At 46.6% G+C, this 22,188-nt stretch overlaps 1 protein-coding gene across 1 annotated transcript in view; it reads left to right on the forward strand.

Annotated features, from left to right (window-relative positions):
• Positions 1-17,661: 17,661 nt before the first annotated feature.
• The window catches only part of arhgap5 (Rho GTPase activating protein 5), a 126,265-nt gene continuing 121,738 nt past the window's right edge, over positions 17,662-22,188 (forward strand). Inside the window, exon 1 of the mRNA XM_067991428.1 lies at positions 17,662-17,819. The gene's annotated coding sequence lies outside the window, so the exon portion shown is untranslated. The remainder of the gene's footprint in view (positions 17,820-22,188) is intronic.

Below are 22,188 nucleotides of genomic sequence, written 5' to 3' on the forward strand. Positions count from 1 at the left end.
GTTTGCATTTTTTTTCTTGTACCATTTATGATTTTGGGTCGATCTAAATACCCTCTCAGGCTCAGTGGCTTCAGGCGGTCTGAGCCTCTTGCTTTTAAGGGAGTTGACACATGCTGCCCTATACCAACTTATACGATAGCATAACCTGGGATGTAAAATATCACATCTCGTTGTGATCCAGACCGGATATTTGGATCTTTCACAAATGTATTTCTTCAATCTCTGATGGTGGACCAAGTTAACACAAGATGGGGTGAAGTTTGATTTGAATCATAAGCTGCTTTCTTTCACAGTAAGATGCAACGTACGAAGAAACAAGTATGATCAAAGTCACTGAGTTCAATAGATACAATTTGTATTCGCATAATACAAAATGAGAACCTGCAATGCTATCCCGCTTTGATCGAGATCATCTTAACTCGACTTAAACAGAATAACTCCTTTGCATTCTGCCCAGCACAAAACACTTCTAGTTTTTTTTAACCTAGCAGAACATTACTGTCTGTGCAGCATTTTGTTTCCCAAAAGCCAGACTGCTTTTTTTTGGCCTATTCTTAAAGCTTCTTGCTCTGTTAAAAGATCTGTCCCTTTCACATACTGACCGAGATCAAATGGTTCTCCAACACAGTGATGAGAGCTGTCTTTCTGAATACCCAGACAATCTAACTGCTTATTGTTTGGTCTTTTGATATTAACCACCTTACATTTGTGTACTTTTTAATATAAAAACAATTTGAGAATACACACTATTAAAGAAACCCAACATTGAAGTTAATACTTTTACCAACTCCTTTCTGTGGAAAGATGGTCAAACATTTAGAAACATGACACATACTTTGCTTTTATTTTTTTAAATCTTTATAAATGAAAAACACCATTGCAGTCATGGACTCTGCTGTGATGTCAGCATGCACTGTGGGGAGTGGAAGATTGGAAACAGTATTCCAGACAGAATTTTTCCAAACCCACTTGGTTCAGATAATGTGCCAAGGCTGGGTTTTTGAATAAACTATAGAAATGTACCTTTTTTTAAAAAGGCTAAGTTCTCACTTAAGGCTACTTCGAGCATGTCTGTATCAAATTAAAACAAAATTACATTTGTAGTTTATTTTGAGAATACTTGGTTTAACAAATTGCAACATAAAAATCATACAGGAAATATTTTCAGCTGTTGCATGATAGATAACAAGAATGTGGTTTGTAATCTAAAAGGCATATTCATTGTTCCAAGTGGTAATTTAAGAACGACCATTGTACCAAACTTGGGATTGTTAACATTTTTTAATCTACAATTCCTATTGTTAACTGGGCATTAATGTTTTATTCTCTTCGGCTAACTTTTATGGTACAGTCCACAAGTGAATGCAGTAGGAACCAATTCCATTCCTATCTCTACGGTATTCACTAAGAATGTGCTGTTTTGTTAAATATGTATTATGTTGCCAAATGATATTTTTAAAAACAAAGTTTACCCAAGTTTATTGGATTCTTTAAGTCCACAGGGATCGGTGCTAGGACCACTGTTCACAATTTACATTGACTATTTGGATTCTTGAATCAGAAGTACAATTTCAAAATTTGCGGACAACATCAAATTGGGGGGTGTACTTAACACACAGGAAGAATGCATCAAAATGCAAGAAGACATTAATAAACTTGCAGAATGGGTGTATAATTGGTAAAAGAATTTCAATATAGACAAGTGTGAGGTGGTGCATTTTGGTAGGAAAAATAAGGAGGCCACATACTGCTTAGGTAATAAGAGTCTAAATGGGAGATCTCGGGATAAGATACACAAATCACAAAGTAGCAACGCAGGGTAATAAGGCCATTAAAAAAGGCAAATCCACCACTTGGGTTCATTTCTAGAGGGATAGAATTGAAAACCAGAGAAGTTATGATAAACTTGTATAGAACCTTGGTTAGACCATACTTGGACAGTTCTGGCCTCCATATTATAAAAAGGATATAGAGACATTGGAGAGGGTGCAAAAAAGATTCACAAGGATGATACCAGAACTGAGAGGCTATTCTTATCAGGAAAGGCTGAGCAGGCTGGGGCTTTTTTCTCTAGAAAAGAGAAGGCTGAGGGGTGATCTGATAGAGGTCTTCAAGATAATGAAAGGGTTTGATAGGATAGACGTAGAGAAAATGTTTCCACTTGTGGGGGAATCCAAAACGAGAGGTCATCAATATAAGATCGTTCCTAATAAATCCAATATGGAATTCAGCAGAAACTTCTTTACCCAAAGAGTGGTAAGAATGTGGAACACACTACCACAAGGAGTAGTTAAGGCAAATAGCATAGATGCTTTGGAGGGGAAGCTAGATATGTACATATGGGAGAAAGGAATAGAAGGATATGCTGATAGGGTTAGATGAAGTAGGGAAGAAGGAGGCTCGTGTGGAGCAAAGACCAGTTGGGCCAAATGGCCTGTTTCTGTGTTGTAGACTCGATGTAAAACAGTATACTGGCAGGTCTGAAATGGTTTCCATACTGAGACAAATGAATTTTACAATTTTCTGGGAAGTTAAGATATTCATAAAATATTTATAGTGTACTTATAGCTTAATATTGTTTAGGGAATGGGCTGAAGAACTTTTAATCAGTGGGCTTTGCTGATGTAGAATGGATGATCAGATTTGAGTTTGAGAGCAAAGTAAACAAACACAGACGGCTGAGTTGGTCATTGTCACTGTTAGTCAAGATCAGCAAGGTAAAAGGGAATTATGATGCTCAGCTAAACATTCTTGATGGCGCCATTGCAAATCAGAGAATACACTTTTAAATCTATTTTGAATTGTGCCATTTTCCATTAACAATGGTATCCAAGCAGGAAAACTTGAGAGGTACAGAAGCCCTATTTGATACTTTATTGGAATGTGAAAGCTTACTAGCTCACCCTCCCCTCTATCCATCACTCACCCGATCTGATAGAGGTTTATAAAATAATTAAAGGGCTGGATTGCATGCCTATTGATAGATTATTTCAGTATGGCAGATTGGGGAGGATCAGGGGACGTGTTTAAATGACACAAAAGTAGGAATAGACTAGATGTTAGATGATTCCCAGAGAGTAGTGAGCCTCTGGAATGTGTTGCCGGCTGGTGTGTGTGCTGACTCTGCAAGCCTTCAAAAGGGAGCTGGACCAGTCCTTGAATGGGGCAGAGATCACATCATACAGAAGGTAAATGGATTAACAGATAATGAATACGTGGTCCATGTGATCCCTTGGACTGATTTTGATTGAAGGAGTTGGAGAGGAATTTTCCAGAGATTTTTCCCCCCATATTGGCCAGGGTTTTACTCTCTCTTTGCGCCTCTGAGAACATCACATGGCTGGGTGGGAGGTATCTAGACATGAAGCTCCAGCCATCATGACTGGGTGGACCAGCTGGCTTTTTCCTGTGTGTCATTTTTGTATGTTCATGTGTTAAAATGTGATAATTGGGCTCTGATTGCTCTTAGTTTCGCTGCAATGCCGGGGGGGTGGTGGGGGAGGGTAGGTTGAGCAGAGTTCCCACTCCTGATTGCTACTGAGTATTCCTTGTTAGAAAGCATACATGGATGGATGTGGTGAGGACAAAATTGAGCTCAGATGTGATTCTCCCCTTGGTCAAATATCCTGTAAAGCTAACTGTGTAGTTTCTTGTGTGAATAATGAGCAGATGAGTGAATTATTGTGGTACCCCGGTGTGAGTCAGCCCAGCCATGAGAGGAAGACGCGGAACACATTTTTAAAAAATACAGTTTTTGATCTCCATTTTACAAGTAAAATTACAGCAAACCTTATTCAGCTGGACTATAAGTCCCCTTGCCCAACATTATTCGAAACCTGCACCAGATTTATTTATGGACCTTATTGTATCTGGATTAAGTAATCTGGTTTAAGTCCTGGTGGCTAATCTGGTCTCAGAAAACATATTCTTAAATGAGGCTTTGGAGTGCTCTTGTTTTCTTCAGATCTCTGGTCTTTGTGACAGGGCAGAAACCTGATTGCCATAACTCCATGTTTGAATCTCTTCAAAGATAGGCAAGGATTTGGGAAGCAACAACACCTTCAAGGACTTTGGAGAGGAAAGGGAAGTTGGAGATGGAGCAGTAGTTTGCAAGGATAGGGGGGGCCGAGGGTTTATTTTTGAGGGAGCATGACGGCAGTTTTGAAAGGAAGGGGGACATTACCTGAGGAGAGGAAACAATTTACAGTGTCATCCAGCATGGAGACCAAAAAGAGAAGTTGGGTGGTCAGCATTTAAGTGGGTTTGGGGTCAGGGTTAAGGCAAGGTAACGCCTAAGAGATTTGGCTTAGTGGGCAAGGGGAAGGGTGGAAAAAGCAGAGGCAGCTGAATGGATGGTCTTAAACTTAGTGACAAAGAAGTCCATGAGATCTTCACATTTGTTGGAGGGAGCAGGAGAGAGGGGTTTAAGGAGAAGGTTGGTAGCCAGGTGTTATCTTTCCTCTCCAGCATGATCCTGGAGTCGTAGGTGGCTTTGGCAGAGGCGAGTCGGCCCAATAGTGCTTAATCTGTTGCAGCCAGATCTGGTGATAGACGGCTAAACCAGTTGTGTACCAGATATGCCCAAGTTTGCATCTCTTGGACTTGAAGGAACGAAGATGGGGGCTACACCAGGGGGAAGGACCAGGATGGGAGAGTGTTAAGGTTTTGCTGGGAACAAGGGCATCAATGGTAATGGTGAGAGTGGTTGAGCAAATCGACGACAGCACACGTATTGTAGCAAAGACTAGGCAGTTGTATGTGACTTGGGGGACACTTTATTCTAGGGGAGGATGCAGAAGGAAGTGAGGTTAAAAGAGGATAATGCTGTCCAGATAGTCTCAAACAACCTGTCCAACATAACTCAAGTCATAATCATTTTTCAAAACCTTAATCATGTGCCCTCTAAGTCTTTGTCTCTCTAAAGTAATTATTCTTGCAGCCTATTCTCATAGCTAAAAGCCCTGCAAATAGTTATCATTCTGGTTGCTTCCTCTGCACCTTGTCCAGTGCCTTGATATCCTTCAATGTAAGGAGACCTAAACTGGAGACAAAACTCCAAGTGTGATCATACCAAAGCCTTACATATCCTCAGTATTGTGTTCTTGGTTTTATATAATTAATCCTAGCTATACATCCGAAAACCTTGTTTGCTTTCCCTGTGCATGAGTGATCAATAATTATCACCAGATGTCTTTCTTAATTTGTTACTTTTCACTGGGTACCCCTGCATAATAAAAATATGCCTGGAGTTCCACAACCCAAAATGCTTAACATTAAAGAATATCTGCCACACACTGGCCTGTTCTCTTAAATTGTCAAGATAGATCTGAAACCTATTGATTTGGTCTTAAGTACTCAGCCCTGTACATATTTTTGTGTCATCTGCAAATTTAATATTTCTATTTATGCCCTCATCTGAATCTTAATGAAAATGAACAGCAGTGGTCCCGGTAAGGAGTCCTGTGGAGCTCCACTTGTGACCAAGTCTCATTCAGATCCAGTGCTATTAATGACAACCCTCTGCCTATGAAATTTCCACCAATTACCTATCTGACCAGTATTCCCAAATGTTGAAATTTTACCCAAAAGCCTTTTGATGGCACAAAATAACACACTTATTCACGGAAATGTTGCACTATCAGCCCACACAAATGGAGTCTCATACAAATGAATGCAGTGTTTTGTTTTTTTGATATGTAGATTTCACTATTGTCCTAAATAAAAAATGTTTTAAATGAAATTATGTAAATATTCCTACTGTTATTAAATTGCCTTCTAACTAGAATGCCATTATATTCATGTTTTGTAAATAAATGCTTAAATTTCATATTGTCAATAGCTATTTCATGTTATGCACTGAAATGTATACAGCTTCATGAATACCATTGCAACCATAATTGACACCGAGCTTTAAAAGTTCAAATTTTCTCACGGGCTTCTACACTAATTTGAGTTTGGGATTAGGCTACATTAAATCCTCTTTATTTTGTCTTCCAGGAACTTTGTCAGTAACCAGGTAATTTTTCTGTGTGTCTGGTTTTGAAAATGCCACGTAAGTATTAGTTGTGAATAATTTTGTTTAATGTTTATTACAAGATCCTATCGTCTGTAATGGTTATCTGAAACCAAGCTCCTTGAAGTCAGCATATTTAAGAAAGATGCAATCAAACATGAGCAGTCCCTTGTAATAATCCCCATAGGGCATGCTGTAAAGAGATGAGCTGAACTGTAAAATGCAGATAAATTTAACTGATGATGGCCACAGGCTGTGGAAGATGTAAATAGTTTTGCTTGCAATTGCATAATGAACACAACAGTTAACATACTGCAGCTGTCATAACTGCTTGAGCTGTGTGTCCAGGGCAGCTCCAAGTTTTCTTCTTGGGATCTGATTCTTGAATAAATTGGTCTGAAAGCTTTAATGTAGGTTTGAAGTCTGTACCCTATGTTGATTCCTCAGTGTTACTTTTTCCTCCACCTCCCTTGCCTTCCAGGCCTGTGTTTTTTTTTGTTGCTTCTTTTAATTTTCAAAAAGAAACCATGATACTTGTTACTTTTGGCAGTCCAAACATAAGAATATTCAAATAAAACATCTGGACTCCCTTCATAACTTTTTCATTGCCATATGATCTCTTGGAATAGTTCCAGCTCTGCAATAGGAGTTGCTTCAGTAAATGGTATTTACAATGAGACATCTAGCCCTTGGCATTGTTAAGCAAATGTATGCATGATGAGATATCCTGTCTGTGAAAAAGTTATGGTGTGTTTGCAAGGTATCAGCTGGGAGAAAGAGGGAAGAGCTTGCTGGACAGGATTTACAAGTTTTTTCTCCATGTAAGAAAGGAATCAAAAAACCATTCACCCGATCTCACTCACCCTATCATTTGACTCAGTTTGTTATGTGATAACGGCATTTAGAATTTAAAAGTGCAGAGTCTGGGGTCACTGCTTTTCTTTGCAATGAAAGGTAAAAGTGGACTCTTGATACTTGTGAACAGTGAAGATTCTGTACCGTTAATTAGATGGTAATTTTTTTTCCAAAAAATATACTTTATTCATAAAATCTGCAACAATACATACAATACAATTGTCATGTCACATTTCAAATGTACACAATACAGATTATACAATTTGCAGGTTACATCAAGTATAGTTCAATGAACACATTGTACATAATTACAGTTCATGACACTCCAGGGTCCCTCATTGCATTACACTCAATACAGATTATTGATTACAGATTCATTACAGGTTCATTATCGATTCATTACAGTTACATTACATCAATTTGCATTTTACATTCAGCCCGAGAGGGGTTTTGCACTGGAAGACCAGCAAGTTTTGGGCAGACCAAAGGGTGTCTTTCACCGAGTTGATGGTCTTCCAGCAGCAGTTGATGTCCGTCTCGGTGTGCGTTACCGGGAACAGCCCGTAGACCACAGAGTCCTATGTTACGGAACTGCTCGGGATGAACCTGGACAGATACCACTGCATCTCTCTCCAGACCTTCTTTGCAAAGGCACATTCCAGAAGGCGATGGGTGACTGTCTCATCTCCACCGCAGCCTCCTCGGGGGCAGTGCACGGTGGCGCTGAGACTCCAGGAGTGCACAAAGGATCTGACTGGAAGGGCCCTTCTCACCACCAGCCAAGCTTGGTCTTGGTGCTTGTTTGAAAGCTTTGGCAATGAGGCATTCTGCCAAATGACGTTGACAGTCTGCTCGAGGAACCAGGACAGGATCCACCCACGCTCGAGAGGTATCATCGATCCCACAGTCCCAGTTTCTGCTTCACCTTAGAAATATGCTCCTCCCAGTTCTTGGTGCATGCCCCGGCCCCCCTGAATCAGATACCCAGCACCTTCAGGTAATCTGACCTGATGGTGAAGGGGACAAAGGATCGGTCGGTCCAGTTCCCAAAGAACACGGCCTTGCTCTTGCTACGATTTACCCTGGCCCCCGAGGCCAGTTCGAACTGGTCGCAGGTGCTCATCAATCTGCGGACCGACAGCTGATCCGAGCAAAAGATGGCGACGTCGTCCATGTACAGGGAGGCCTTGACCTGAGTGCCTCCGCTGCCTGGGATCGTCACCCGTCTTATGCCCGCATCCCTCCTGATGGACTCGGCAAAGGGTTCGATGCAACACACGAACAAGACGGAGGAGAGAGGACAGCCCTGCCCGACTCCAGATTTGATCGGAAAGCTTTCTGATTCTCACCCATTGATTGAAACTCCGCTACTGATGTCTGTGTGGAGCAGTTGGATCCAATTGTGGATTCCCTCCCCAAACCCCATTTTGGAGAGCACGTCCATCATGTACGTGTGGGATATTCTGTCAAAGGCCTTCTCCTGGTCCAGGCTGATCAGGCAGGTATTTACCCCCCTCTCCTGTATGTAGGCGATCGTATCCCTGAGTAGCGCCAGGCTATCAGAGATCTTCCTGCCGGGTACGGCGCAGGTCTGATCGGGGTGGATCCCCGCCTCCAGGGCTGACTTGACCCGATTGGCAATGACCTTGGACAGAATTTTGTAGTCCACGTTAAGTAATGAGATGGGTTGCCAATTTTTGATTTCTTCCCTCTTCCCCTTCTGCTTGTAGATGAGGGTGATGATGCCTTTCCTCATGGAGTCTGACATGCTGCCTGCCAGAAGCATACCCCCATACACTTCCAGCAGGTCTGGGCCTATCCAGTCCCACAGAGCCGAGTACAACTCCACCGGTAAGCCGTCGCTTCCGGGAGACTTACTCTTCTCGAAGAAATGGACGGCCTTTGTCAGTTCGTCCAGAGTTAGCGGGTGATCCAGACTCTCCCGCTTGCTGTCGTCTAGGACGTCCATGATAGACGACAAGAAAGATTGGGAGGCCACGCTGTCTGTGGGCTTCCCGTCGTACAGTCTGGCATAAAAGGATTTGCAGATCTTCAGTATGTCTGGCTGCGAGGACGTGACCGAGCCGTCCTCTTCCTTCAGGCTGCTGATCGCAGAGGTCTCTCTGTGCACCTTTTGGAAGAAGAAGCGCGAGCAAGTCTCGTCCTGCTCCACGGAGCGGACTCTGGACCGGAAGATGATCTTGGAGGCCTCAGAGGCAAAGAGCGAGGCTTGCTGGTCCTTCACCTCTGAGTTCCTCCCCGACATCGATCCCCATCGACTGCAGGAGAAGATTCTGCATGCTTTTCTGGATTTGGGACGTTTCCCTCTGCCTCTCTCTCTCCTTCTGAACACCTTTGAGGATGAAGATCCTCTTGATGGCTTCCCACCAGTGCACTGGGGAATCAAAGAGGGGCTTTACGGTTCTCCAACCTTTGTAATCCCTCTTCAGTTCCTCAATGTTTCCCAGGGTCAACAGTTTCATGTACAGCTTCCATATCCCCCTGCCCACTTTCTGATTGTCCTGTAGATGACAGTCGGCCAGGAGGAGGCAGTGGTCAGAGAAGTACACTGGTGTGACTTTGGTGGATCTGACCTTGAGCGTCGGGGTTGTAAACAGGAAGTTTATCCTGGAACGGACAGACCTGTCTGGTCTGGACTAGGTGTATTGATGCGCCGCTCCGTCTGCAGGGTTGCTGAAGACGTTGCACAGCGTGGCGTCTTTCACCGCTTCCATCAGGAGTTTGGACGTGGTGTCCAGTTTGCTGTCGGCTCTGCTGGATCATCCAGCCGCATTGATGATGCAGTTGAAGTCACCGCCGAGAATGACTGGCCTGGACATCGCCAGCAGCAGTGGGAGCTGCTGGAAGACGGCCAGCCGCTCGTTCTTTAGAGTCGGGGCTTGCATGTTGATCAGTCGGAGCGGAGCGTTTTTATACATTACGTCTGCTACGAGGAGGCGACTCCCCACCACCTCCTTTACTTCGGTGATGGTGAAGTTGCCTCCCCGCAGCAGAATCCCCAGGCCGGAGGCACGGCAATCGTTGCCTCCCGACTAGATCGACAGCTCTTGGGCCCACCGCTGCGACCATTGGCGATAATTGCTGAGTGGACCCCTGCAAGAACAGCAGGTCACTCTTGACCTTGGCCAGGTAGTCCAAGGTCGACACACATCGCGTAGTGCATTTAACACTACGCACGTTAATGGATGCAACTTTCAGACCCATTTTAACAACAGTTTAATGACTCACCTGACAGTCCGTTTGATGTTTCCAGCTCTTGGCCGTGTCCCTGCATCCAGGTGATCTGTCCAAACTGTTCCACGCTCCCTGAGCTGAGGTACGAGTCCTGTTCTGCCTCAGGGCGGGGGTCGTCGTTCCACCAGGGTGACAGCGGTGGCGTGGTGTCGGGTGGAGAGCCTGTGCGATCCTCGATCGGTTGGGGTTCCTCATTGTTGCTGCTCCCGGTACCCCGGAACCCGTCTTCGCTCTCTGTGGTGCTGCTCCCGGTATCCCGGAGCCCGTCTTCGCTCTCTGTGGTGCTGCTCCCGGTGTCCCGGAGCTGGAGGGTGCTGGAGGCGTTGTCGTTCCCAGTGTTCTGGAGATGGGAGGTGTTGATTGCGTCGCTATCGTGTTCGACGTTTTGATGCTTTCGATGGGCAGCCTGACCGCTTCGCTCCTGTCGTCCCTCCTCGTCAGACGCGGGGTAGTCGCTGTCGTCCGACTGCGACTCGAGTGCTCTTTTACCCCTGGTTGCAGTGTCTGCAGGAGCTCGTTTCCTTTCCTCTGGCCTCCTCTTTCTGTTCTTCTTGCTCACGAGCTGCCATTCTTCCTCTGCTGCCTCCTCTTCCATGGACTCTGTCGTCTGGTGGGGAGGCTCGGAGCTGGGTGTCGGGGTCTGGCAGTTTTCGGCTTGACCCTTTCCTCGCTCCTTGTCTTGCAGGGCCGGGGTCTTCTCGGAGCGGGTCGCGGCAGGGCGAGGGGTCTTGGCTTTCTTTGGGGCAGCCTTACTTGTTGCCCCCTCCTCCTCCGCTGTGTTGCTCTTGGCTGCCTGGGCGTAGCTGAAGCTGCATTTGGGGCAGGCCCTGTAGAGATGGCCATCCTCCCCGTACAGGTTGCAGTGCTTGCTCTCCTTGCAGTCCTTAGTCTGGTGCCCTTCCTGCTTGCAGTTCTTGCAGACGGTTGCAGTGCAAGAGGCCGCCACGTGGCCGGATTTGCCGCAGGTGCGACAGACTCTGGGTTGTCCCACGTACATGATGTACCCTCGACTTCCTCCAGTGCCGAAGCTGGAGGGGGGGTGGAGGATGTTGCCGTGGGCGTCCGCTCTCAATGTTGCCGTGACTTCCCTCTTACTGGTCCAGATCCTGAAATGGTCGTTGACGTCCACGCTGTTCTTAGCCCCGTTGACGTATCTGGCGAGGAACGTCAGCACATCAATGACCGGGACGTGTGGGTTGGACATGTGTACAAACAGCTTCCTGTTCCTCTGCATTGGGATGGTGAAGAGCGGCTCTGCAGTGAGAATCGCCAGCGGTCCTTTGCTCCCCTTCTCCTTGAAGACCTGAAGAAACTTCTGGCATCCGTTGACAGTCTGAAAGGTGACATCAAAGTATCTGCTTCGAGGGAAATCCTGTAGACAGAAGGGGCTCGATTTTAGCGTCGGGTTTCCTGCGGGTTTCCAGCGGGGGGGGCCCCGAAAATCCCGATATCCAGTCACGTGACCGGATCGCGCCGAGATCCCGGCCACTTCCGGGTGCCGCGCTGACGTGCGGGGCTGCGTGTGCAGGCCCCGCTGGTGGGAATCCCGCAGGCAATTAAAGCCAGCGGGGTTCCACTTGAGTGTACTTACCTTGCTTGTTGAGGTCATTAAATGAGCTGAATCAGCTGTCAAAACAGGAAGTGTGGGATTTTAGCTTCAACGCAGTGTGTTTCACACACTGGGGGAAACAGTCTCCCTTCAACCGGTCGTGTTCCAACCAGCAGCCTGTGGCAGCTGCCAAGGTGCACTCCACGGGGGAGAGCCCTCACCCACGCAGGAGGCCACCGCGTCACGTAGGGCAACCCCTGCCCTCCACCACCCCCCGCCAAGCCAGAGGACAGACCGACGTGAAACCGCAGCCCCAGTGCGAGGAACCACCGACCTACCCTGCACAACCCCTCAGACCAACACCTGTCAGATGGGTGGTGCGTTGACATCCTCCGAGGACGAACAGCATGACCAGCCCCAGCAGCCTCGCAGTCCACGCCGTCCGCCTCGGAGACGTGGAGCCCCCCAACACGGTGCTGTGGCACACCCACCTGCACAGCAGGAGGGAGGGCAACCGCAGAGAGAGATGCGTCGCAGGAGGCACTACCCTCCGCACAGGGTGTACAGAGCGAGGCTCAGCTTCATGGACCTCTCCGAGGAGCAGTGCACACGTCGGCTCAGAGTCAATCGCCAGGTAGTCGCCGACATCTGCAGCCTCCTTAACGACGAGCTGCTCCCTGATGGACCAAGCAGCATCTTCTTACCTGTCGCCGTCAAAGTCACTGAGGACGGCGATGCGGAGGAGGAGGAGGAGGAGGAGGAGGACGCGGACGCGCCAGAGGATGGTGGACGACCCATGCGCCGAACCACGACTCACCGGGATGCTCGCCGGGCCAGGGAGGCACTCATACGTCAACGGTTCTCCTAGAGTCAGACAGTGCGAGGCGCTCGCATCTCCTCACCTGCACATGCGAGGGGCCATACCAGCCCCCTCCACTGAAGACTGTTGCCAGTACTCCTGCACCCACAGCAGTGTGCCCAATGGGCGGCAGCAGGTGTTCGCCGTCATGATGGCCTCCACGGAACGCACCTATTGCACAGGCCGCGGAAGAATGGACGAGAGGTGGCAGGAGTGGTGAGAATATAGTATTTAATATGTACAATGTGAGATAATATAAACAAAAAGTGTACAAATTAATAGACACCCTGGTGCGTTCCCTTTGTGCTTATAACACCTTTGGATTTCTTTTGCGGGTACCCCTACGTGGTGCTACCCCTGTGGCTCCAGCAGAGGTAGTGGCAGGTTGCTCCTGTTCTCGCCCTGACCGGGTAGATGCTTTGGGCGGACGGCCCCTGGGTTTCGGTGCCCGTGAGGGCACCTCCACAGACTGCTCCTCCTGCACCGGGGCAGGGGCAGACTCGGCCACCTGGAGAGGAGGCACCATTGCGGGTACTGGTTGAGAGGGGGGCAACGGGTGGGACGTGGGGGCGCCTTGAGAAGCGTCCCCGCTTCCATGTCCCCGGTCACCATCATCCCTCTCGTGGCCTCGGCCCACATCACCCCTTCCACCCTGCTGGACGGCAGTTTGGATGGCATGTGTGAGGCCTTGCAAGGCCACCCCTAGTGTATCCGTCAGCCTGTTTATGGCGGCGGAATGTTGCTCACCCTGAATCCGTACAGCCGTTGTCAGGGCCTGCACGGACTCGATGTGGAGCTGTGCGTGACGCTCGAGGGAGGCCAGCCTGTCCTCCACCGCAGACACTCCCACACCTACCCGCGACACTGTGTCGCCGGTACCCTCCTGTACCTGCGCCAGCAATGCCCTCATGCAGGAGTTGGACTCCTCCATCGCCTGCGCAATTGTGGACAATGCGCGCGGCACCTCTCCCAGCACCTCAGCAATTAGCTGGTGCCCCTCGACGACTCTCCTTTTCACTGGTGGCCCCCTGGGTTCAGCATCTGGGTCCGGCTGAGCAGAGCCTGGAGATGAGTGCTCCCACCGACGCGGACCCTCCGCGGCTGCCCCTGCCACCAGGGTCTGCTCATGCTCACTCGTGCGCGGTGAATCACCAAGTGCTACCCCAACTAGTTGGCGAGGGGGACCCACCGAGGTGCGTGTCTCTGCACTGGTGGATGGTTGGCTCTGATGTGACGATGCACCCTCAGAGACCGCCATGTCCTCTGAGGAATCGCCCTCCTCAATCGCAGCGCTCGCAGACGGCCCTGCAAGAGAACAGAGGGCACTATGAGGCATGTGCACCAACTTTACGGTGCGCCTGATGGCAGGTGATGATACGGTCACTCGCGATCATGGGTGTTGAGTGTCAGCTTTCCCTTACCGGCCGTTTCTGCAGCGACACACTCGCCATCAGCGACCGACAGGCAATGTGGCCTGCGGGCGAGGTCGAGCGCCTCCACCTCTGCGTCTGTGAGGTCCACCAGGTGCGGCGGGCCACCTCCGGTGCATGCCCTTTCCCTGTTGTTCTTGCTCCTCTTCTCCTGTCAAGGCAAAACACAGATGCGTGAGTGGGTGCGTATTGCATAGTGAGACGCATCGAGCATCGGTGTGGGTGGGTTGAGCGTGGGGCAGATGGATGGGAGGATGCGTGTGCCACATGCCCATCCCATTGCATAGGGATTGGGGTGTGTGGTAGTGTTCGGGTGGGGACAGGGACGGTGGGTACTTGCGGGCACGGCGAGGATGGTGAGTGAGTGGCTGTGAGGATTGCTGCGGGAGCGCTGTGGTGGCTCTGCAGGAGGGGTTGTGATCTGTTTGGCGTGATGGTGGGGACGGGTTGTGGGAGGGTGCCTTGGTGTACTCACCTTGCCAGACCTAGTGAGGTCATTGAACTGCTTGCGGCACTGCTCCCATGACCTTGGGGTGTTGGCCCTGCTGCTGACCTCCGCCGCCACCTCTGCCCATGCCTTCCTGGTGGCGGCGGCAGGGCACTTGCGTCCATCCGCGGGGAAGAGCGTGTCCCTCCTCCTCCTCACGCCCTCCAGCATCAGCTGCAGCGCAAGGTCTGAAAAACGTGGCGCAGCCTTTCCCCTCGGGTGAGCCATCATCTGTAGCCTACTGATTGCAGCAGGAGGGGCTTTGGGAGACTGCCCCTTTAAGTGGAGCTCCTACATCGCGTCGACGGTACTGCGCATGCGCAGCCGGCCAGCACGCAGCTGGGGAGCGGAGAACCCGGAAGCAGGGCTTAACCAGTTCAATTATCCCGCGATCGCGCGGGGGACACACGCAATTAGCCGTCCGCGTTTTCCACGCTCCCGGAGGACCACCCGCTGAGAACCCGCAGTCCTGCTAAAATCGAGCCCAAGATGTCGCGTGCTTCGAATCCACAGCACTCGAACAAAACTCGTTTCACAAAAAACGCACGATCCATCGGCGTAACTGTCTTTACTGTCACTCTGACTGTGTTTGGCACACCATGGCCGAGTGCCCGGGTGCCCTTCACTGCCATTGCAGTATTGATGTCGTCCCTCTGCAAATTTAGGGGCGGTGCCAGCACACGAATCGTCCAATCGCAGCAAAGTCCGCACTTTGCGAGCGCATGAGGTCGCAGCCAGCGTTCCGATCTGCTCAGATCCAAATAAACCCTAATAGGAACACACTTGATCTTAGCCGAAAGGCCGAGAAGCGATTAGATAGTAATTAAAAAAAATATATATACTTCATTCATAAAATTTGCAGCAATACATACAATACAGTTGTCATATCACATTCCAAACATACTCAATACAGATTCTACAATTTGCAGGTTATATCAAGTACAGTTCAATGAACACATTGTACATAATTACAGTTCATGACACTCTAGGGTGCCTCATTGCATTACACTCAATACAGATTATTGATTACAGATTCCTTACAGGTACATGACATCAATTTGAGTATTACATTCTGCCCAAGGGGGTTTTTCCCTGATTGCAGCCCCTCGGTATACAATGGCGGGAAGGCTCTAAACGTTTGCATTTTTTTTTCAAAAAATATACTTTATTCATAAAATTTGCAGCAATACATGCAATACAGTTGTCATATCTCATTCCAAATGTACACAGTACAGATTATACGATTTTCAGGGATAGTAATGAGTAATGCAAATGGATTGGGCAATATTACCCAAGAAATGTCCCTATCCATTCCTTTGCAAACCAGGAGATAATTGTTCTTCCGTTTGGCTGTTGTGGGTAAATGTTTAAAGTAGTTTTTACAAGTTTGGTTATTTGGTATCATAGATTGCAGAGAAAATATTAGTGGCTCTGTGCAGATAATGTAAACTCCCAGCAATGTGTGTTGACAAACTTGTCTAAATGTTCTACCCACAGGAGAAATTCCAAATATAGTTCGCAGATCTCATGAGCAACAAAGGAAAGTGTGAAGTAAATTACTCGAACAACGGCAAGCTTTTGAATTGCATGTTAAGGTAATTGGCAAAAGAACCAGAGGCGAGATGAGGAGAAATTATTTTATGCAGCAAGTTGTTATGATCTGGAATGCACTGCCTGAAAGGATGGTGAAAGCAGATTCAATAATAACTTTCCAAAGGGAACTGGATAAATACTTGAAGAGGAAAAATTTGCAGGGCTATGGGGAAAGAACAAGGTAATAGAACTAATTGGATAGCTCTTTCAAAGAGGCGGCACAGGCACGATGGGCCAAATGGCCTCCTCCTGTGCTGTATTATTCTATGATGTTGAGCTTGACATTAATCCTTTGAACACTATAGAAAATGGGAGAAACACTATTATCCATGCTGCCCTCAAAATGGCCATCTCAGGTTAATGCTTCCCTGAGCTAGGATGGAGAAATGAATTGTGGACTCCAAGATTCCTTTTAGAACTGCTGTGTTAGCTGATGGAGTTATGTGCTTGTGAGTGAGATGATTGATTTGATATTCCAGCAAAACTCAGTGAATGGCAGTTAAGAGTAGCAAAGATAAGTAGGACTTTTCCAGCCTCCAAAACCAATTCCACTGCAAGTCGATATTACTTGTCGGTTATAGAAATATCAGAAGCACTGCTTGACTTTTTTTTTCCCCTGGGGAAGTAGAGGGATCAACAACTTCCGGAACACAAAAAAGATTGGGATTGTTCTACCCTCCAGTAGAATTTTCTGGATCTAGTGGTGTCATGGAAATTTTAGAAGAAAGTATTCTGTACTTCTGGAGCGGTCTCTGAGGTGGGGGAAACATGCTCTCCGAGAAAATTTTCATTTTGAAAGCTCATTTGGTGTATTTTCCAGCATTTTGGACTAAACTGTACCACTTAGAGTATGGAGATACATTTTATTGGCAGTTACACTTTATTTGCAAAAAGTGAAATGGTAGTTTTGACCAGAAATTCTGCTATTTTTAAAAATGTGGTTTTCAAAAATATTTTGCAATTGGTAAAGATTAAAACTTAAAAATATGCATTAAGCAGTTGTATCATTGTTGCACACATGCTTGAACTTAATTAGACATCGAGGGATAAATTTCAACCTTCTGAATTTTTACTCCTATTATTTCCATTTTAATTATTTGAAATGCTATGGATCAACAAAAAAGTTAATCTTGTTGACATCATTTACTTATTTTCTTCAAACCTAATAAGAATTTGATTAGGGTACTTAAAAGCAACATGTTAGCCTATTAATTTGTGGTTGCAATTAATACACTCAAAAGTACAGGGTCTGAAGAATTGATATTCTTAACTATGATTTAAAAAAAAATTAAGATACATTTGTCTGCGTTCACAATTTAACAACTATTTAGACATATTACTAAGAACCTACAGAACCTCCAGAACCATACCTCAGATTGCAGTCATTTTCTTCAAGAAAAAAAGGGAGAAAATTGGAAGAGAAGTTAATGCTGAACTTTGCCCTTATTCCATCATTTCAACTTCCTGCCAATATCCCTCCAACTCCTTTCTCTCAGAAGCTACGAACATGCATCCTTCTGTACTGTAGAGAGCTGGGTGGTCTGAGTAGCAGACTTTTCTATGTCTGCATTCAGTGATCAACTGACAAGCTGTGTGATTCAAACAGTGAGCGGACAATGTGGCTTTTCCATGTGTTGAACAGCAGCCCACCTGATTGAGCTTCTCGCATCTGAGGGAAGGCTCGTCTTTGAATACAAATATGCTGGCAGACTGTTATTCGATCACCTATACTACCAAGTCAACACTGGCACCATGGACAACACCTCAGGCATGTTGAGGTAAGAATTTGTCGAGGTGGAGCATCCCATGTAGGTATGGATTAAGGATTTCTGTCAAAACCTTTCGATAAGTTTTTTTTTACCAACTGTTGTTGGGATGTGAGCAATGCTGGCAACATTGCATTTATTGTCCGTCCCAAGTTGCCAGGGAAGATATTGGTGGACCTTCTACTTAAACCACTCCACTCCTTGTGCTAGTACTCCTACGGTGGTATTAGGTAAAGAATTCCCAGGATTTTGATCCAGTAACAATGAAAGAACTGCTATATATGCCTAAGTCAGGATGGTATGTGACCTGGAGGGAAACTTACAAGCAGTGGTGTTCCCATGATATTGCTGCTCTTGTCCTTCTTGATGGTCGAGGCCATGGGACGAGGAGGTGCTAGTAAAGTAAGCTGGCATCCTGTCATATCCTAGAAATGATATTGGGACAAAGGATCAGGATAATAAAACAGTTTGGGTAGACTAGTGGGCGTAGTATATAGGCCTCCTAATTGTTGCAACTCTACTGGAAGAAGTATTAATCAGGAAATAGTCGGGGCATGTAATAAGGGAACAGCTATAATTATGGGGGATTTTAACTATCATATTAACTGGACAAATCAAATTGGGCAGGGCAGCCTTGAGGAAGAGTTTATTGAGTGTATTAGGGATGGATTTCTTGAGCAGTATGTAACTGATCCTACAAGGGGGCAAGCAACCTTGGACCTGGTCCTGTGTAATGAGCCAGGATTAATTAATAATGTCCTCGTTAAGGATCCCCTTGGAATGAGTGACCATAACATGGTTACATTCCATATCCAATTAGTGGGTGAGAAGGTTGGTTCTCAAACAAGCGTACTGAGCTTGAATAAAGGAGACTATGATGGTATGAGAGCGGAATTGATTAAAGTGGACTGGGAAAATAGATTAAAGGGTAAGACGGTACATGAACAGTGGTGTTCATTCAAGGAGTTATTTTACAACTTTCAAAAAATATATATTCCACTGAAGAAAAAAGGGTGTAAAAGAAATGACAGCCATCCGTGGCGAAGTCAAGAAATTAAGGATAGTATCCGACTAAAAATAAGGACATATAAGGTAGCCAAACTTAGTGGGAGGATAGAAGATTGGGAAGTCTTCAAAAGACAGCAAAAAGTAACTAAAGGATTGATTAAGAAAGGGAAGATAGATTATGAAAATAAATTAGCAAAAAATATAAAAACAGATAGCAAGAGTTTCTACAGTTATATAAAAAGAAAAAGGGTGGCGAAGGCAAACGTAGGTCCCTTAGAGGATGAGACCGGGAAATTAATGGTGGGAAACATGGAGATGGCAAAAATGCTGAACAAATATTTTGTTTCAGTCTTTACGGTAGAGGACACTAAGAATATCCCAACACTGGACAAACAGGGGGCTCGAGGTGGGGAGGAGCTAAATACGATTAAAATCACTAAGGAATTGGTACTCAGTAAATTAATGGGACTCAAGGCGGATAAATCCCCTGGACCTGATGGCTTACATCCTAGGGTCTTGAGGGAAGTGGCAGTAGGGATTGTGGATACTTTGGTAATAATTTTCCAAAATTCTCTGGACTCGGCAAAGGTCCCGGCAGATTAGAAAACTGCTAATGTAACACCCTTATTTAAAAAGGGTAGTAGGCAGAAGACTGGAAATTATAGACCAGTTAGCCTAACATCTGTGGTGGGTAAAATTTTGGAGTCTATTATTAAGGAGACAGTAGCGGAACATTTGGATAAACATAATTTAATAGGACAAAGTCAGCACGGCTTTATGAAGGGGAAGTCACGTCTGACAAATTTGCTTGAGTTCTTTGAGGACATAATGTACAGGGTGGATAAAGGGGAACCAGTGGACGTAGTGTATTTAGACTTCCGGAAGGCATTCGACAAGGTGCCACATAAAAGATTATTGCTCAAGATAAAGAATCACTGGATTGGGGGTAATATTCTGGCATGGGTGGAGGATTGGTTATCTAACAGGAAGCGGAGAGTTGGGATAAATGGTTCATTCTCGGACTGGCAACCAGTAGCCAGTGGTGTTCCGCAGGGCCGGTGCTGGGTCCCCAACTCTTTACAATCTATATTAACGATTTGGAGGAGGGGACCGAGTGTAACATATCAAAGTTTGCAGATGATACAAAAATGGGAGGGAAAGTAGAGATTGAGGAGGACATAAAAAACCTACAAGGGGATATAGACAGGCTGGGTGAGTGGGCGGAGATTTAGCAGATGCAATACAATATTGGAAAATGTGAGGTTATGCACTTTGGCAGGAAAAATCAGAGAGCAAGTTATTATCTTAATGGCAAGAAAGTGGAAAGTACTGCAGTACAAAGGGATCTGTGGGTCCTCGTGCAAGAAAATCAAAAAGTTAGTATGCAGGTGCAGCAGGTGATCAAGAAGGCCAACTGAATGTTGGCTTTTATTGCTAGGGGGATAGAATATAAAAACAGGGAGGTATTGCTGCAGTTATATAAGGTATTGGTGAGACCGCACCTGGAATACTGCATACAGTTTTGGTGTCCATACTTAAGAAAAGACATACTTGCTCTCGAGACAGTACAAAGAAGGTTCACTCGGTTAATCCCGGGGATGAGGGGGCGGACATATGAGGAGAGGTTGAGTAGATTGGGACTCTACTCATTGGAGTTCAGAAGAATGAGAGGCGATCTTATTGAAACATATAAGATTGTGAAGGGGCTTGATCGGGTGGATGCGGTAAGGATGTTCCCAAGGATGGGTGAAACTAGAACGAGGGGGCATAATCTTAGAATAAGGGGCTGCTCTTTCAAAACTGAGATGAGGAGAAACTTCTTCATTCAGAGGGTAGTAGGTCTGTGGAATTTGCTGCCCCAGGAAGCTGTGGAAGCGACATCATTAAATAAATTTAAAACAGAAATCGACAGTTTCGTAGAAGTAAAGGGAATTAGGGGTTACGGGGAGCGGGCAGGAATTTGGACATGAATTTAGATTTGAGGTTAGGATCAGATCAGCCATGATCTTATTGAATGGCGGAGCAGGCTCGAGGGGCCGATTGGCCTACTCCTGCTCCTATTTCTTATGTTCTTATGTTAACTCACACCAAGTCCTGTCCACCCATCACCCCTGTGCTTGCTGACCAACATTGGCCCCCGGTCCGGCAACACTTCAATTTTAAAATTCTCATCCTTGTTTTCAAATCCATCTGTGGCTTTGCCCCTCCCTATCTCTGAAACCTCCTCCAGTCCTGCAACTATCCGAGATCTTTACGCTTCTCCAATTCTGACCTCTTTTACACCCCCGATTTTCACCGCTTCACCATTGGTGGCCATGCCTGCAGCTGCCTATGCCCTAAACTCTGGAATTCCCTCCCTATACACCTCTCCTTCTTTAAGACGCTCCTTCAAACCTACCTCTTTGACCAAGCTTTTGATCATCTGTCTTAACATCTCCTTTTGTGGCTCAGTGTCAAATTTTGTTTGATAACGCTCCTTTAAAGCACCTTGGGATGTTTTACTACATTAAAGGCACTATATAAATGCAGGCTATTGTTGTCGATACTATTTTTATTGCATCCACAGTGTGCCAGTGGTGGGCAGGGTGAATGATGAGTTCTATGGCAGGGGTGCCAATCAAATAGAATATTTTGTACAGGACGTTGTCAAGTTTCTTTATTATTGCAGCCACACCTATCCAGGCAAGTGGTGAGTGTTCCATCACACTCCTGACTGGAGCCTTGTAGATGGTGGAGAGGCATTGGGAACCAGAAGGTGATTCACTTGTTGCAGAGTACCCAGCCTCTTGCGTGCTCTTGTAGCCATAATTTTAATATGGCTGGTCCAGTTAGCTTCTGGTAAACGGTGAATGTTGAACCTGGGGGAATCCATGATGGTGCTCCCATTGAAGGTCGAGGGAGGGCCTTTTCCTGTTGGAGATGGTGTTATTTGCCGCTTGTTAGCCTAAATCTAGATATTGTCCTGGTCCTTCTGTAGGAAAGCATTGGCTGTAAGATCGTTGTTGAAGCACCTGAAGTCACTGCCCTGGAAACTCCAGTGGCAGTGGCCTGGGGATGAGATTATTGGGGTCCAACAACCAGGACCATCTTCCTGTTAAGTCGGGATGGTGTGTGACTTGGAGGGGAACACGCAGGTGGTGTTGTTCCCATGTGCCTGCTGCCCTTGTCCTTTTAGGTGGTAGAGGTCGCGGGTTTGGAAGGTGCTGTCGAAGAAGCCTTGGCGAGTTGCTGCAGTGCATCCTGTGGATGGTACACACTGCAGCCACTGCGTGCCAGTGGTGAAGGGGGTGAATGTTTAGGGTGGTGGATGGGGTGCCAATCAAGTGGGCTGCTTTGTCCTGGATGGTGTCGAGCTTCTTGAGTGTTGTTGGAG

This window comes from Heptranchias perlo, chromosome 10 (assembly GCF_035084215.1).
Source record: "Heptranchias perlo isolate sHepPer1 chromosome 10, sHepPer1.hap1, whole genome shotgun sequence".
Taxonomy (NCBI): domain Eukaryota; kingdom Metazoa; phylum Chordata; class Chondrichthyes; order Hexanchiformes; family Hexanchidae; genus Heptranchias; species Heptranchias perlo.